The sequence below is a fragment of the Meles meles genome, chromosome 7, assembly GCF_922984935.1.
Source record: "Meles meles chromosome 7, mMelMel3.1 paternal haplotype, whole genome shotgun sequence".
Classification (NCBI taxonomy): Eukaryota; Metazoa; Chordata; class Mammalia; order Carnivora; family Mustelidae; genus Meles; species Meles meles.
Genome location: NC_060072.1, coordinates 93,477,679 through 93,493,362, shown reverse-complemented (window position 1 = coordinate 93,493,362; position 15,684 = coordinate 93,477,679). Strand labels below are relative to the sequence as shown.

At 35.5% G+C, this 15,684-nt stretch overlaps 1 pseudogene; it reads right to left on the bottom strand.

The window, feature by feature from the left end:
* Nucleotides 1–13,481: 13,481 nt before the first annotated feature.
* On the bottom strand, nt 13,482–14,430 carry LOC123946425 (annotated as a pseudogene).
* Between the last annotated feature and the right edge of the window lie 1,254 nt (nt 14,431–15,684).

Genomic DNA, 15,684 nt, shown 5'->3' with positions numbered 1-15,684 from the left:
ATTCATTGATGAGATTTACAATACCATAGAGTTGTACTGTTGAACATATTTAAATAAGACTTATTTTTTTAAATAATCTACCATGCATACAAAACAATGTATAATTATAGAAATATCCACAAGCTAGGTTGAGGAATAGAACATTACCTGTATCTTATAAACCTCCTGTTTGTCCATCTCTGATCACAGTCCTCTTTATCCCTAATAGATGAATTCAAGGGCACTTAGTTTCTGTTTGTACTTGTCTGTTTGTGTTCCTTGTCTGAGAAGGCTGACCAGAATACACTGCATGCAGGAGCTCCTTTTTCTGTGGATTTGATTTTTGGTTCAGCCATTGAAAGCCCCTTATAATATCATCATCAACTATTGTATCAAGATTATGCTATTCTCATTTTTTACAATGTGTATATACTCCTTTAGCTATGCCCTGAAATGTTTTGTAGAACTGGTATACATTTCTTAAATATTTGAAGAAGTTGTGGTAGGTTGTATTTTTTTGTAGAATTTTTTTTTTGTTTTTTTTTAAGATTTTATTTATTTTTATTTATTTGACAGAGAGAGATCATAAGTAGGCAGAGAGGCAGAGAGAGGAAAGGAAGCAGGTTCCCTGCTGAGCAGAGAGCCCAATGTGGGACTCGATCCCAGGACCCTGAGATCATGACCTGAGCCGAAGGCAGCGGCTTAAACCACTGAGCCACCCAGGTGCTCTTTTTGTAGAAATTTCAACACTATTTATGAGTTTATTGGCAGAATTGCAATTATTTTGGTTTTATGACTGCATTATGTGTAGTTATGTGCACTCTATTTCCTAATATAATGGTTGAATACCTCTCTTCTATTTTTTTTCTCACCATTGGGAGAGATTTAATGATCTCATTAGTCCATTTAGATATTCCTCTTTTGGCATTGCAGGTTTAAAAAAAAATTGCTCATTTTCTATTTGCTTATTCTCTATTTCAATAATAACTGCTTCAATATTTATTACTTTCTTCTTTCCAATTTAGTTAGGTATAATGTCATGTCTTTTTAAACTTCTTTGGATTAATGCTTAGACCATTGATTTCAAGTTTTTATCATTTATTTTCTAATGCATTTGGATCTAAATATGCTGCTAATCACCAGTTTATATTTACCCCACAAGTTTGTTACTTCATATCTTTGTGTGACATAAAATGTTCCTTCTAATATTTGTTGCAATTTATTCTTTGACCATAGTCATACTTAGGTGCTATTTCATAATTTCCAAATGTACGGTGATTTTCAATAGTTTTTTTCTTCTTTAATACAATTCTGTTCAGAATTTATCCTGTGGGTTATTTCACTTCTTTGTAATATTTAATATTTATTTCATGGTTCAGTATATGGCTAAGCTCAGCAAATAGTCTATAACTACCTGAATAAAATACTGATTCTGGAGTAGTTGGATATAGTATTTTATACATGTCATTAGTTCAAATTTGAATATTATACTATACTTCTCAAGTGTTTTATCCTTAAAGATATGTTATATATTTTTTACACATTTACTATTGTGTAATATCTTTATCAGTTACTAAGAGTAGTTTGTTAAAATACTGTGGATTTGTCTATTTCTCTTGAAAGTTCTAATCATTTTGCTGTGTATATTTTGATTCTATGTTATTAAAGACATATGAATTTACAATTACATTAACTGTGAAAATTTTGTCATTATGAAATCTTTATCTTTAATGATTTTTAAATTTGATCTTGTAGGATACATGGCCTTATTATTTACATAGGTATACAAGCTTTCTTTTTTCCAGTGTTTGTATTATGTATACCTCCCATGCTTTTACTTGAAATCTATCCTTATATTTTAGATGCATCCCTTGTAAAGAAATATAATGCTTGGAAAAAAAAAGCTATTCAAAATTATGTATGCTTAGTTGGGGGAATATAGATTATTACCTTTTTTAAAACAACAGTTCATATTTATGCTGTACATTCTATGAGTTGTGACAATATATAATGACATGTATGTAGCACTGTAGTATCATACATAATAATTTCTCTGGCATAAAAATCCACTGTTCTCCACCAATTCATTGCTTCCATCCTCTCTCTCCTAGCCCCTGGTACCCTCTGATCTTTTTGCTATATCCATAGTTTGCCTTTTCCAGAATGTTAGAGAGTTGGCATCCTACAGTATGTAGCCTCTTCAGACTGACCTCTTTCACTTAGTAATATGTGTTTAAGGTTTCTCCATGATAGCGCATTTCTTTTTTAGTGGTGATAAATATTCCACTGTCTAGATGTACCATGCTTTATCAATTCACCTACTGAGCGATATCTTAGTTGCCTTCCTTTTTTTGGCAATTGTGAATAAAGCTGCTGTAAACACTAGTGTGTAGAGTTTTGTGTGAATGTAAGTTTTCAATCATTTGGGAAATTCTAAGAAGTACAGTTGCAGGACTGTATGGGAAAGAGTATGTTTGTTTTCTGAGAAATTGCCAAGCTCTTTTCCAAAGGTACTACACCATTTTGCATTTGTGCCAGCAATAAATGAGATTTTCTGTTGATACTCATCCTTACAAGCATTTGGTATTGTCAATGTTTGGATTTTAACCCTTTTAAGAGACTTTTAGCAGTACCCCATTGTTGTTTTAATTTCTAATTCCTTAGTGATATATGATATTGAAGATTTTTTGGTGTGCTTATATGCCATCTGTGTATCACTTTTGGTGAAGTGTCTGTTCAGATCTTTGTCTGTTAATTGAGTTGTGCATTTTCTTATTGTTGAATTGGAGTATCAGCAGATGTCCCAATGGAAAACTAGCCTTAAATGATGACAATCTTAATGTGAGGAACAATATTGATAGTGTTCCAATTGTTTAACCATATTTAAAATATATTTTTCCATCTTTCTTTTAATTCAGAGTATACATGTTGATCATAAACCACTTAGTCCAGCACTGTCAAAAATGGAATACATATTTATTTAATTCAACTTTTTCTTGACTTAGAGAAAGCTAAATTTCCAGTATAATTTGATGCCACATTCTTAACCTATCTATTAGTTGACTTCCTTATCCTTTCCCGGGTGAAACTGCACTCAGTGTCTTCTGAAATTCACACTTATAACTTGCTTATGACAAATGGTATGATACTGAATGGAGAGATGGTATGTTTTTCAGAATCCTGAAGGAAGAACACTGTAAGATAAAGGGTAATAGCAATTCAGTTCAGTAATGTAATGCTCTTTGAATGTGTTGCAGTTTTTATTTAATAGTTTTCCATTAACAGAAGAAATCACTTGGCTGTGAAATAAATTATATGGCTATGAAAAAGCACAAAACAAGTAAAAAATATTCCACCAACAAATGCTTAAGCATATTGACAAAATAAAAACAAATTAATGAGGCCTGAGGTTCTATCACATTGAGACCTGGAGCCATAATGTGGAGAGTTGTAGAATTTGAAAGCAGAGAGAAATAAAAATGAAGAAAAGACACACTGATTTTTAACCTACCATGTGTTCAAGGGGTAGAAACACATTGAGAAATCTCCAGTGAAAACATTTGGACCTAGAAATTTCTTTGGGGAAGTTTTATTTTTAATCATGAGCCCAATTTACCTAATAATTACAAAGATATTAAAATTATTTATTTCTTATTGGGTAAGCTAATGCAGTTTGTGTTTTTTGAGGAATTGGTCTACTGCAACTGTCAAATTTGTGTGCATTGATTTGTCCATAATATTCTCATATTGTCACCACATGTTATCACATAATATCATAATATTTGTCCATAATATTCCCATATTATCACTTAGATGTGCATTGTCTCTAGGGATATGCCTTGTTTCATGTTGATATTGGTAATTTGAGCCTTTCTTTTATTTGTCTCTCTCTTCTTTCATTCTAATTAGATGCTTGCCAATTTTATTGATATTTACAAAATAACAGCTTTTTTTTGTTTCATTGATTATTTCTATTGTTTTTCTGGTTTTGATTTATTGTATTTCTGTGTTTCCCTTTATTCTTTCTTTCTGCCTGCTTTGAGTTTATTTGCTCCTCCTTTCTATGTTGAATGAGGAAAGCTTAGATTATTGATTCAAGACTTTTCTTCTTTTCTTTTTTATGTATAATTATTCTTTTTTAAAATTTTATTTCTCAGTACATTATTCTTTAAATTATATGTACATATGTATATATTTAAATGTTTCAAGTTTTTAAATTCCCATTAGTTAATATGTAGTGTAATATTGGGTTCAAGAGTAGAATTTAGTGATTCAGCATCTACATATTACACCCAGTGCTCATCATAACAAGTGCCCTCCTTAATTCCCATCACCTGTTTAGCCCATCCCTCACCTGCCTCCCCATTTTTCCTATTTTTTTACTTTTTTTCCTTTTTAACAATTTCTTTTTTTTTAATTTCATTTTATTTTTTCAGTGTTCCAAGATTTATTGTTTATGCACCACACCTAGTGCTCCATGCAATATTTTCTTCACAATATATGCCCTCCTTAATACCTACCACCAGGAACACCCAACACCCCACTCCCCTTCCCTCCAAAACCCTGTTTGTTTCTCAGAGTCCACAGTCTCTCATGGTCCTATTTTCTTTTTTTTTTTTTTTAAAGATTTTATTTATTTATTTGACAGCGAGAGATCACAAGTAGACAGGCAGGCAGAGAGAGAGAGAGAGAGAGAGAGAAGCAGGCTCGCTGCCGAGCAGAGAGCCCGATGCGGGACTCGATCCCAGGACCCTGAGATCATGACCTGAGCCGAAGGCAGCGGTTTAACCCACTGAGCCACCCAGGCGCCCCCCTATTTTCTAATGTAAGTATTTCATGCTATTAACTCTTATCTCAGCACCACTTTTGCACTGTCCCAAATTTTTTGATAATTTGTATTTTCATTTTAGAGTTTTCATATAATTTTTCTGTCCCACCCTCTATCTCCTGTCCTTCAGAGAAGAGGTTGATAAGAATGTTAGATCTTTTGTATTGTCTGAGGGATCCCTCAGGCTCTCTTCATTATTATTGTTATGCTTATCACATATTCAGCTTATTTTCTCCCTAATTCATATTGTATAAGTATGTTGTTTCTTTGTCAAGTTCACTGAATCTATTCTCTGTGGCTTCCATTCTTATGTTGAGCCTGTCTATTGAATTTGTTTCTATAACTAAATCTTTCATACATATTCTTCTCTGCACCTACCTGGCTTTTCTTCACACCAGTGCATACCACCTCAGTCTTTCTAGAAATGTTTGTTATTTCTACCTTATATATTCAGATCCTCACACTTCCTACTTTTCTGAGGGCTTTATGAATTGTTTGGGAAGGAAGACAGCTGTCAGTATTTGCTCACCATCTTACTGGAACTACCTCAGATTTTCAATGTCCATCTTTGGAGTAATTTCAGTTTTAGCATTACCAGAAAATAATCTTTAAGGCACTTCTTTTCCTTCATCTGATTAATACTTTTGATTTGTTGTGTTCCTATTTGTTGTTTTCATAAAATGCTCAAATAAATCCAACTCAATTTTTAAAAATTTGAAACTTCTCCAAATATTTTCTAATTTCAATGATTTTTTTTTTAGTCATAAAATTTCTAGTTGATTGTTCTTTATGTCTTATTCTTTGCTGAGGATTTCTTTCTTTCTTTCTCTTTCTTTTTTCTGTCTTTCCTTTCTTTCTTCTTTTGTTCCTTCTTCTCTTTCTTTCTTTCTTTTTCTCTTCCCCCCCTCTCTCTTCTTCTCTTTCTTGACTTTCTAGTTTTTCTTTTCAGCCAATGTCTCCATAATTGTTTGCTGAAGCACTTTTACGATAGTTGCTTTAAAATATTTATTAGGTAATTTAGGTATTAGGTATTTATTAGGTAATTCTAACACCTCTTACATTTCAGTGTTGCTTTCAATTGATTGTCATTTTTTTCATTTAATTTAAGATTTCCCTAGTTATTGGTATTACAGGTGATTTTTTAAATTGAAATCTGGATAGATTTGCTATTATGTTAGGAGTCTCTGGATCTTACTTAGACTTTCTGTTGTAGCTGGCTTCCTCTGAGACTGGTCCAGCAGTAGAAGGCAAGAACTCAACCCTGTTACTGCTAGATGTGGGTGCCCTACTTGGCCCTTCTCATCAAGGTGAAGGAGGGGGTTCCTCATTAACAGCTGGTCAGAATAGGATTTTTAGGTACCCACTGACCTCTGCTGGTAGGAAAGAGAAGAGGACACTTTCAATTTTTGAACCCGGTTTTTGATGTGTTTTCAGATATTTGTGTATAAAAGTAGATGGGATCCTTGCATGTTGGCAGTACCAGACATGCTCTATAGGAGAGATGGCTTATGGGGGCCAACTCCTTATCTGGTTTATTACTAGGACAATTATATATTAGATGATCTTATACAGCAAAGATGTTTTATCCTAGCATACCATTTTTTAATTTTTTTGAGGTTGTAGTTTGGATAAATCCACTACTCAAACACTTAAACACGGCAAAAATTAGGAAGTCAGATATTTAGGCCTTGGCTTAGGAGTGGGTTAACCACTGGTTTAGATGTCATTATCTTAGAAGCAAGATTAAACTCTGTATAAAGTTTTAAAAGGGGGGAATAGAGAATGAGAGACAAAATACTATAATACTATCAACAGTTAATTACAGAACAAAGAGTTGCTGGTAAACTTGGGAATGAAAGCAAAACAAGAAGAGAGGAAGAATATGTTCCTCAAGTCCAGGGATGAAGAGTGTTCCATAAGAGACAGATTATATGACAATATAATACCAGATATTTACCGAGCTCTTGAAGTAACACTTTAAATGACCTAATTTACCTTCATCAAACAAAAAAAAAATCAATAAAAATTATGACTATGGATTATTCACACAATTTGATAATTAATGAAGCCAAGACACTGAGTGGTTAAATAAAGCTGGTACAAGTCATTTAAAGGGAGTTAAACATACCACAAAAACATACCCAAAATATCCAAAGTCAGAATTTAACAGTATCGACTTAGTGTAATTTAGTAGAAATACACTTGGTCTACAGCAGTTAGTCTTGTCACAGATGCTTTTAGGTGAATGGATGATTCATCATTTATCTTTATGTCTAGGTTAAAAGAAAAAAAACAGGCATAGGAGGAAAGAACAATGATATTTATTATCAATATCATCCTGTTTTTCTCAGTGTCTTAGTATGTTGATGATTAGAGTGTGGCTCCTTCTCTTAAGGCAGTTTTAATAACCAGTTTTAAGTGATGTTATATGTGCACACACACACATACACATAAGTACATACATATGTATGATCAATCATATATGTATATAATTGAATAACTAAAAAATACTAATGGCAACTATTGAGAGATATGAATTTAGTGCCATTATTAGTCTGTAAGGTGACTGTTATTGTATATTGTCTCTGTACCTTTCTGATCTACTACTTTTAGGCTCTCTCTTTGCTTAGAGGACCCCTTTCAATATTTCCTGGAGAGCTGGTTTGGTGTTTGCAAATTCTTTCAGTTTTTGTTTGTCCTGGAAGGTTTTTATCTCTCCTTCTATTTTCAATGATAACCTAGCTGGATAGAGTATTCTTGGCTGCATGTTTTTCTTGTTTAGTGCTCTGAATATATCATGCCAGCTCTTCCTGGCCTGCCAGGTCTCTGTGGATAAGTCTGCTGCCAATCTAATATTTTTACCATTGTATGTTACAGACTTCTTTTCTCGGGCTGCTTTCAGGATTTTCTCTTTGTCACTAAGACTTGTAAATTTTACTATTAGGTGACGGGGTGTGGAACTATTCTTGTTGATTTTGAGGGGGGTTCTCTGCATCTCCTGGATTTTGATGCTTGTTCCCTTTGCCATATTAGGGAAATTCTCTCCAATGATTCTCTCCAATAGACCTTCTGCTCCCCTCTCTGTTTCTTCTTCTTCTGGAATCCCAATTATTCTAATGTTGTTTCGTCTTATGGTGTCACTTATCTCTCGAATTCTCCCCTCATGGTCCAGTAGGTATTTGTCCCTCTTTTGTTCGGCTTCTTTATTCTCTGTCATTTGGTCTTCTATATCACTAATTCTTTCTTCTGCCTCATTTATCCTAGCAGTGAGAGTCTCCATTTTTGATTGCACCTCATTAAAAGCTTTCTTGATTTCAACTTGGTTAGATTTTAGTTCTTTAATTTCTCCAGAAAGGGCTTTAATATCTCCAGAGAGCGTTTCTCTAATATCTTCCATGCCTTTTTTGAGCCCGGCTAGAATGTTCAGAATCGTCATTCTGAACTCTTGATCTGACATATTACCAATGTCTGTGTTGATTAGGTCCCTAGCCTTCAGTACTGTCTCTTGTTCTTTTGTTTGTGGTGATTTTTTCCGCCTTGTCATTTTGTCCAGATAAGAGGATATGAAGGAGCAAATAAAATACTAAAAGGGTGGCAAAGACCCCAGAAAAATGCGCTGTAACCAAATCAGAAGAGGCCCCTAATTGTGGCAGGGAGAAAGGGGAATGTTAATGGGTTAAATGCCCCAATCAAAAGACAAAGGGTATCAGAATGGATAAAAAAACAAAACCCATCAGTATGTTGCCTACAAGAAACTCATTTTAGACACAAAGACACCTCCAGATTTAAAGTGAGGGGGTGGAAAACAATTTACCATGCTAATGGGCATCAGAAGAAAGCTGGGGTGGCAATCCTTATATCAGATCAATTAGATTTTAAGCCAAAGACTATAATAAGAGATGAGGAAGGACACTATATCCTACTCAAAGGGTCTGTCCAACAAGAAGATCTAACAATTTTAAATATCTATGCCCCTAACGTGGGAGCAGCCAACTATATCAACCAATTAATAACAAAATCAAAGAAACACATCAATAATAATACAATAATAGTAGGAGACTTTAACACTCCCCTCACTGAAATGGACAGATCATCCAAGCAAAAGATCAACAAGGAAATAAAGGCCTTAAATGACACACTGGACCAGATGGACATCACAGATATATTCAGAACATTTCATCCCAAAGCAACAGAATACATATTCTTCTCTAGTGCACATGGAACCTTCTCCAGAATAGATCACATCCTGGGTCACAAATCAGTTCTGAACCGGTATCAAAAGATTAGGATCATTCCCTGCATATTTTCAGACCACAACGCTCTGAAGCTAGAACTCAATCACAAGAGGAAAGCTGGAAAGAACCCAAATACAAGGAGACTAAACAGCATCCTTCTAAAGAATGAATGGGTTAACCAGGAAATTAAAGAAGAATTGAAAAAATTCATGGAAACAAATGATAATGAAAACACAACAGTTCAAAATCTGTGGGACACAGCAAAGGCAGTCCTGAGAGGAAAATATATAGCGGTATAAGCCTTTCTCAAGAAACAAGAAAGGTCTCAAGTACACAACCTAACACTACACGTAAAGGAGCTGGAGAAAGAACAAGAAAGAAACCCTAAATCCAGCAGGAGAAGAGAAATCATAAAGATCAGAGCAGAAATCAATGAAATAGAAACCAAAAAACAATAGAAAAAATCAATGAAACTAGTAGCTGGTTCTTTGAAAGAATCAATAAGATTGATAAACCCCTGGCCAGACTCATCAAAAAGAAAAGAGAAAGGACCAAAATCAATAAAATCATGAATGAAAGAGGAGAGATCACAACTGACACCAAAGAAATACAGACAATTATAAGAACATACTATGAGCAACTCTACGCCAACAAATTTGACAATCTGGAAGAAGTGGATGCATTCCAAAGAAATATAAACTACCACAACTGAACCAGGAAGAAATAGAAAACCTGAACAGGCCCATAACCAGTAAGGAGATTGATACAGTCATCAAAAGTCTCCAAACAAACAAGAGCCAAGGGCCAGACGGCTTCCCAGAGGAATTCTACCAAACATTTAAAGAAGAACTAATTCCTATTCTCCTGAAACTGTTCCAAAAAATAGAAATGGAAGGAAAACTTCCAAACTCATTTTATGAGGCCAGCATCACCTTGATCCCAAAACCAGACAAGGAACCCACCAAAAAAGAGAACTACAGACCAATATCCTTGATGAACACAGACGCAAAAATTCTCGCCAAAACACTAGCCAATAGGATTCAACAGTACATTACAAGGATTATTCACCACGATCAAGTGGGATTTATTCCAGGGCTGCAGGGTTGGTTCAACATCCTCAAATCAATCAATGTGATAGAACACATTAATAAAAGAAAGAACAAGAACCATATGATTCTCTCAATAGATGCTGAAAAAGCATTTGACAAAGTACAGCATCCCTGCCTGATCAAAACTCTTCAAAGTGTAGGGATAGAGGGCACATACCTCAATATTATCAAAGCCATCTATCAAAAACCCACCGCAAATATCATTCTCAATGGAGAAAAACTGAAAGCTTTTCCGTTAAGGTCAGGAACACGGCAGGGATGTCCATTATCACCACTGCTATTCAACATAGTACTAGAAGTCCTAGCCTCAGCAATCAGACAACAAAAAGAAATTAAAGGCATCCAAATTGGCAAAGAAGAAGTCAAACTATCACTCTTCACAGATGATATGATACTCTATGTGGAAAACCCAAAAGACTCCACACCAAAACTGCTAGAACTTGTACAGGAATTCAGTAAAGTGTCAGGATATAAAATCAATGCACAGAAATCAGTTGGATTTCTGTACACCAACAACAAGACAGAAGAAAGAGAAATTAAGGCCTCAATCCCATTTACAATTGTACCCAAAACTATAAGATACCTAGGAATAAACCTAACCATAGAGGCTAAGAATCTATACACAGAAAATTATAAAGTTCTCATGAAAGAAATTGAGGAAGACACAAAGAAATGGAAAAATGTTCCACGCTCCTGGATTGGAAGAATAAATATTGTGAAAATGTCTATGCTACCTAAAGCAATCTACACATTTAATGCAATCCCTATCAAAATACCATCCATTTTTTTTTCAAAGAAATGGAACAAATAATCCTCAAATTTATATGGACCAGAAAAGACCTCGAAGAGCCAAAGGAATATTGAAAAAGAAAGCCAAAGTTGGTGGCATCACAATTCCGGACTTCAAGCTCTATTACAAAGCTGTCATCATCAAGACAGCATGGTACTGGCACAAAAACAGACACATAGATCAGTGGAACAGAATAGAGAGCCCAGAAATCAACCCTCAACTCTATGGTCAACTCATCTTCGACAAAGCAGGAAAGAATGTCCAATGGAAAAAAGACAGCCTCTTCAATAAATGGTGCTGGGAAAATTGGACAGCCACATGCAGAAAAATGAAATTGGACCACTTCCTTACACCACACACGAAAATAGACTCCAAATGGATGAAGGACCTCAATGTGAGAAAGGAATCCATCAAAATCCTTGAGGAGAACACAGGCAGCAACCTCTTCGACCTCAGCCGCAGCAACATCTTCCTAGGAACAACGGCAAAGGCAAGGGAAGCAAGGGCAAAAATGAACTCTTGGGATTTCATCAAGATCAAAAGCTTTTGCACAGCAAAGGAAACAGTTAACAAAACCAAAAGACAACTGACAGAATGGGAGAAGATATTTGCAAACGACATATCAGACAAAGAGCTAGTATCCAAAATCTATAAGGAACTTAGCAAACTCAACACCCAAAGAACAAACAATCCAATCAAGAAATGGGCAGAGGACATGAACAGACATTTCTGCAAAGAAGACATCCAGATGGCCAACAGACACATGAAAAAGTGCTCCACGTCACTCGGCATCAGGGAAATACAAATCAAAACCACAATGAGATATCACCTCACACCAGTCAGAATGGCTAAAATTAACAAGTCAGGAAATGACAGATGCTGGCGAGGATGTGGAGAAAGGGGAACCCTCCTCCACTGTTGGTGGGAATGCAAGCTGGTGCAACCACTCTGGAAAACAGCATGGAGGTTCCTCAAAATGTTGAAAATAGAACTACCCTATGACCCAGCAATTGCACTACTGGGTATTTACCCTAAAGATACAAACATAGTGATCCGAAGGGGCACGTGTACCCGAATGTTTATAGCAACAATGTCTACAATAGCCAAACTATGGAAAGAACCTAGATGTCCATCAACAGATGAATGGATAAAGAAGATGTGGTATATATACACAATGGAATACTATGCAGCCATCAAAAGAAATGAAATCTTGCCATTTGCGACGACGTGGATGGAACTAGAGCGTATCATGCTTAGTGAAATAAGTCAATTGGAGAAAGACAACTATCATATGATCTCCCTGATATGAGGACATGGAGAAGAAACATGGGGGGGTAGGGGGATAGGAGAAGAATAAATGAAACAAGATGGGGTTGGGAGGGAGACAAACCATAAATGACTCTTAATCTCACAAAACAAACTGGGGATTGCTGGGGGGAGGTGCGATTGGGAGAGGGGGAGGGGGCTATGGACATTGGGGAGGGTATGTGCTATCGTGAGTGCTGTGAAGTGTGTAAACCTGGCGATTCACAGACCTGTACCCCTGGGGATAAAAATACATTATATGTTTATTAAAAAAAAAAAATTTGGAAAGGGAGGTGAACCATAAGAGACTATGGACTCTGAAAAACAACCTGAGGGTTTTGAAGGGTCAGGGGTGGGAGGTTGGGGGAACAGGTGTTGGGTAATGGGGAAGGCACGTATTGCATGGAGCACTGGGTGTGGTGCAAAAACAATGAATACTGTTACACCGAAAAAATAAATAAAAGGGGAAAAAATACTAATGGCATATGCTTTTTCAATAGATTATGCAGTGATAAACATCAACACAATATATTTGAAGCACATTTATGTAGGAAGTAATTTAGTAATTTCTTTGTTATATCATGGGAAAAATACTACAAATGATTCCATAATGAATTTGTGCTTAAATTCATTTAAACCGAACTTATAATATAAAAACATTGAATCCAAAATTACAAATAATTTTTTTACTGAGAATTAATAAAACTAAAGAGAGAGAAGAAATACAATAACAAATTATCTATTGGCTCTCTAATGAAAGTGTTGTGTGTATAGTGCTAACCTTAGAAAAAAACGGTTGGTTATTTTACCAGAAAAAAAAAAAAAGTTTATTTGGGAATGGTGAATAACAGAGAATTACAGTTTGGGGCATGAAGGCTATAGGCAAATCCAACAAAGAAGAAGGATATTATTTTATGGAGAAGAAGGTGGAATCTGGGAGAAGTTGTTTTTAACAAAAGTTCATTGGAGAAAAGCAAGAATTTAGGGTGATGATGATTTCTCACTGGCCGAGTTGCAGGGGTAGTCAGTTTATTGTAGGAGATGCAGTGTACATCTTTCTGTGTTGGAGACTGTTGATTCTTTTCTGCCCTCCATTTTTCTGGTGAGGTCTATAATTGACAATTCTTCCTATAACTGACATTGAGTGGTATGGCTCCTCCCTTTTAGCTTCCTCTTCTAGTATCCCAAGTCCACTTCAGTGAGGTTTCCCACTTTTAATTTTCACAGTATTTTAGCTATAGATACAGTCTGACCAATACTTTTGAAAAAATGATCTTTTTCACATCTTTAAATGCTTGTATCACTTGCCGGTTCCTTAAAGTGTAAATAAAGGGATTCGGCATAGGGGCAACAGAGGTATTGAGCATAGCTACACCTTTTGTCAAAGCAACCCTTTCCTTTGTTGATGTTTTCACATACATGAAGATGCAGCTTCCATAAGAGATAGAGAGAACTGATATGGGATGAGCAGGTTAAGAAGGTCTTTTTTCTTTGTTGAGCTGAAGGGATTTTCAGAATTGTCTTAAGGATGTAAGAATAGGAGAGAATTACTAACACCAAAGTGGACATAAGAGTAAGCACAGCTAACACAAAGCTCATGAGCTCTAGAGTACTTGTGTCTGTGCAAGAGATCTGCAGTAAAGGAGCAGAATCACAGGTGAAGTGGTCAATGACATTGGAGTCACAGAAATCCAGCTGCAGGCCCATGGCCAGTGGTGGGAAGATTACCAAGAAACCAGCCAGCCAAGAGCTGACCACAAGCTGATAGCAGATCTTGTTACTCATGATGTTTGTATAATGTAAAGGCTTGCAGATGGCCACGTAACGATCATAGGACATACAGGCCAGAAGGAAAAACTCTGTTGAGCCAAGAAAGATGAAGAAAAACAGTTGAGCTGCACGAGCACTATAGGAAATAGATTTGTCTCCAGTTAGGATGCTGATCAAAAATCTAGAATTACAGACAGAAATAAATGAAATTTCTAAGAATGAGAAATTCCTGAGGAAAAAATACATGGGGGTCTTCAGGTGGGAATCCAGCAAGGTGAGAATGATGATGGTGAGATTTCCAGTAACACTCAGTACATAGGTGACAAATAGAAGGAAGAAAATTACAACTTGTACTTTTAGATTATCAGTCAGACCCAGGAAGATGAATTCAGTCACTGATGTTCTATTTTTCATTTCTGGTTTTTCACCAATCTTACTGGCAAAAATCAATATAGACAATAATAAATCAGTCAGACAAACCCAAATATCTGTCCCTATTTTTTAAAATAATGATTATAAAAAATTATAAAAGTGAAATTATGACTATTTTCACAAAAAGTACCTGGCGCTGAAAAATTTTCCTTCTATAAATACATTCCTCATTTTCCCCAATTCTATTATACATCTTATGGGCATATCTTCTGTGTTTAATATCAGTCTTACTACTCTGAATAATGTCCTCTGATTCTTTGTTATATGTTTGCTCTGCCTCCATTTTTACCAATGTTACATGGGAACTATATTGACTGAACATGAGCTCTTTCTGTGCTTCACTTTTTCCCCCTCAAATACAGAGGACATTATGTTTTTTTTTAAGATTTTATTTATTTATTTGACAAAGAGAGACAGAGAGAGAGAGGGAACACAAGCAGGGGAGTGGGAGAGGGAGAAGCAGGCTTCCCACCTAGCAGGGAACCCAATGTGGGCTCAAATCCTGGGCTCAAATCCTGGACCCTTGGATCCTAAGCTGAGGTGAAGGCAGACACTTAGTGAGTGAGCCACCCAGGCACCCACATTATGTTTTTCTTATATCATCTTTTTCTGAGCATAAAATCCCTACTGCTGTTAGAAATTATTGATCAACCTAACCCTAATTAATAATTTTTAGTGAAAATTCTAAGTGTTCTTTTTGGGAAGTAGTGAATACTACCTCTATTAGTTTATTTATAACTGTTTTCATTATAAAAATTCAGAAACCAAGTCATTCTACTATTGCATTATGAGCTTTTATTTGTATTAAACAACAGTTTATGTAAGTAGTACCCATTTTTTTTCAAGCCATTATACATTCTATTTCCAGATACACATTGAGCCTTTGGACTCCTACCTCTATTCTTGATTCTTTAAAAAATGGTGTCTTTCTAAACCAAGAAACAGACTCTTAACTGTAGAGAACAATCTGATGGTTACCAGAGGGGAGGTGGAAGGGAAGATGGGTAAAATAGGTGAGGGGGACTAAGGAGGGCACTTGTTATGATGAGCACTGGCTGATGTATGGAATTGTTGGATCACTGAATTGTACACCTGAAAATAATATGGCACTGTATGTTAACTACATTGGAATTAAAATGTCAAAGATAGGTATGTCTATATGAAAATTTAATTAACTTAGTTATTTTCACTTTATTATTCAAGATTCCTAATAAAACAAATTTTAAAAATCTAGTT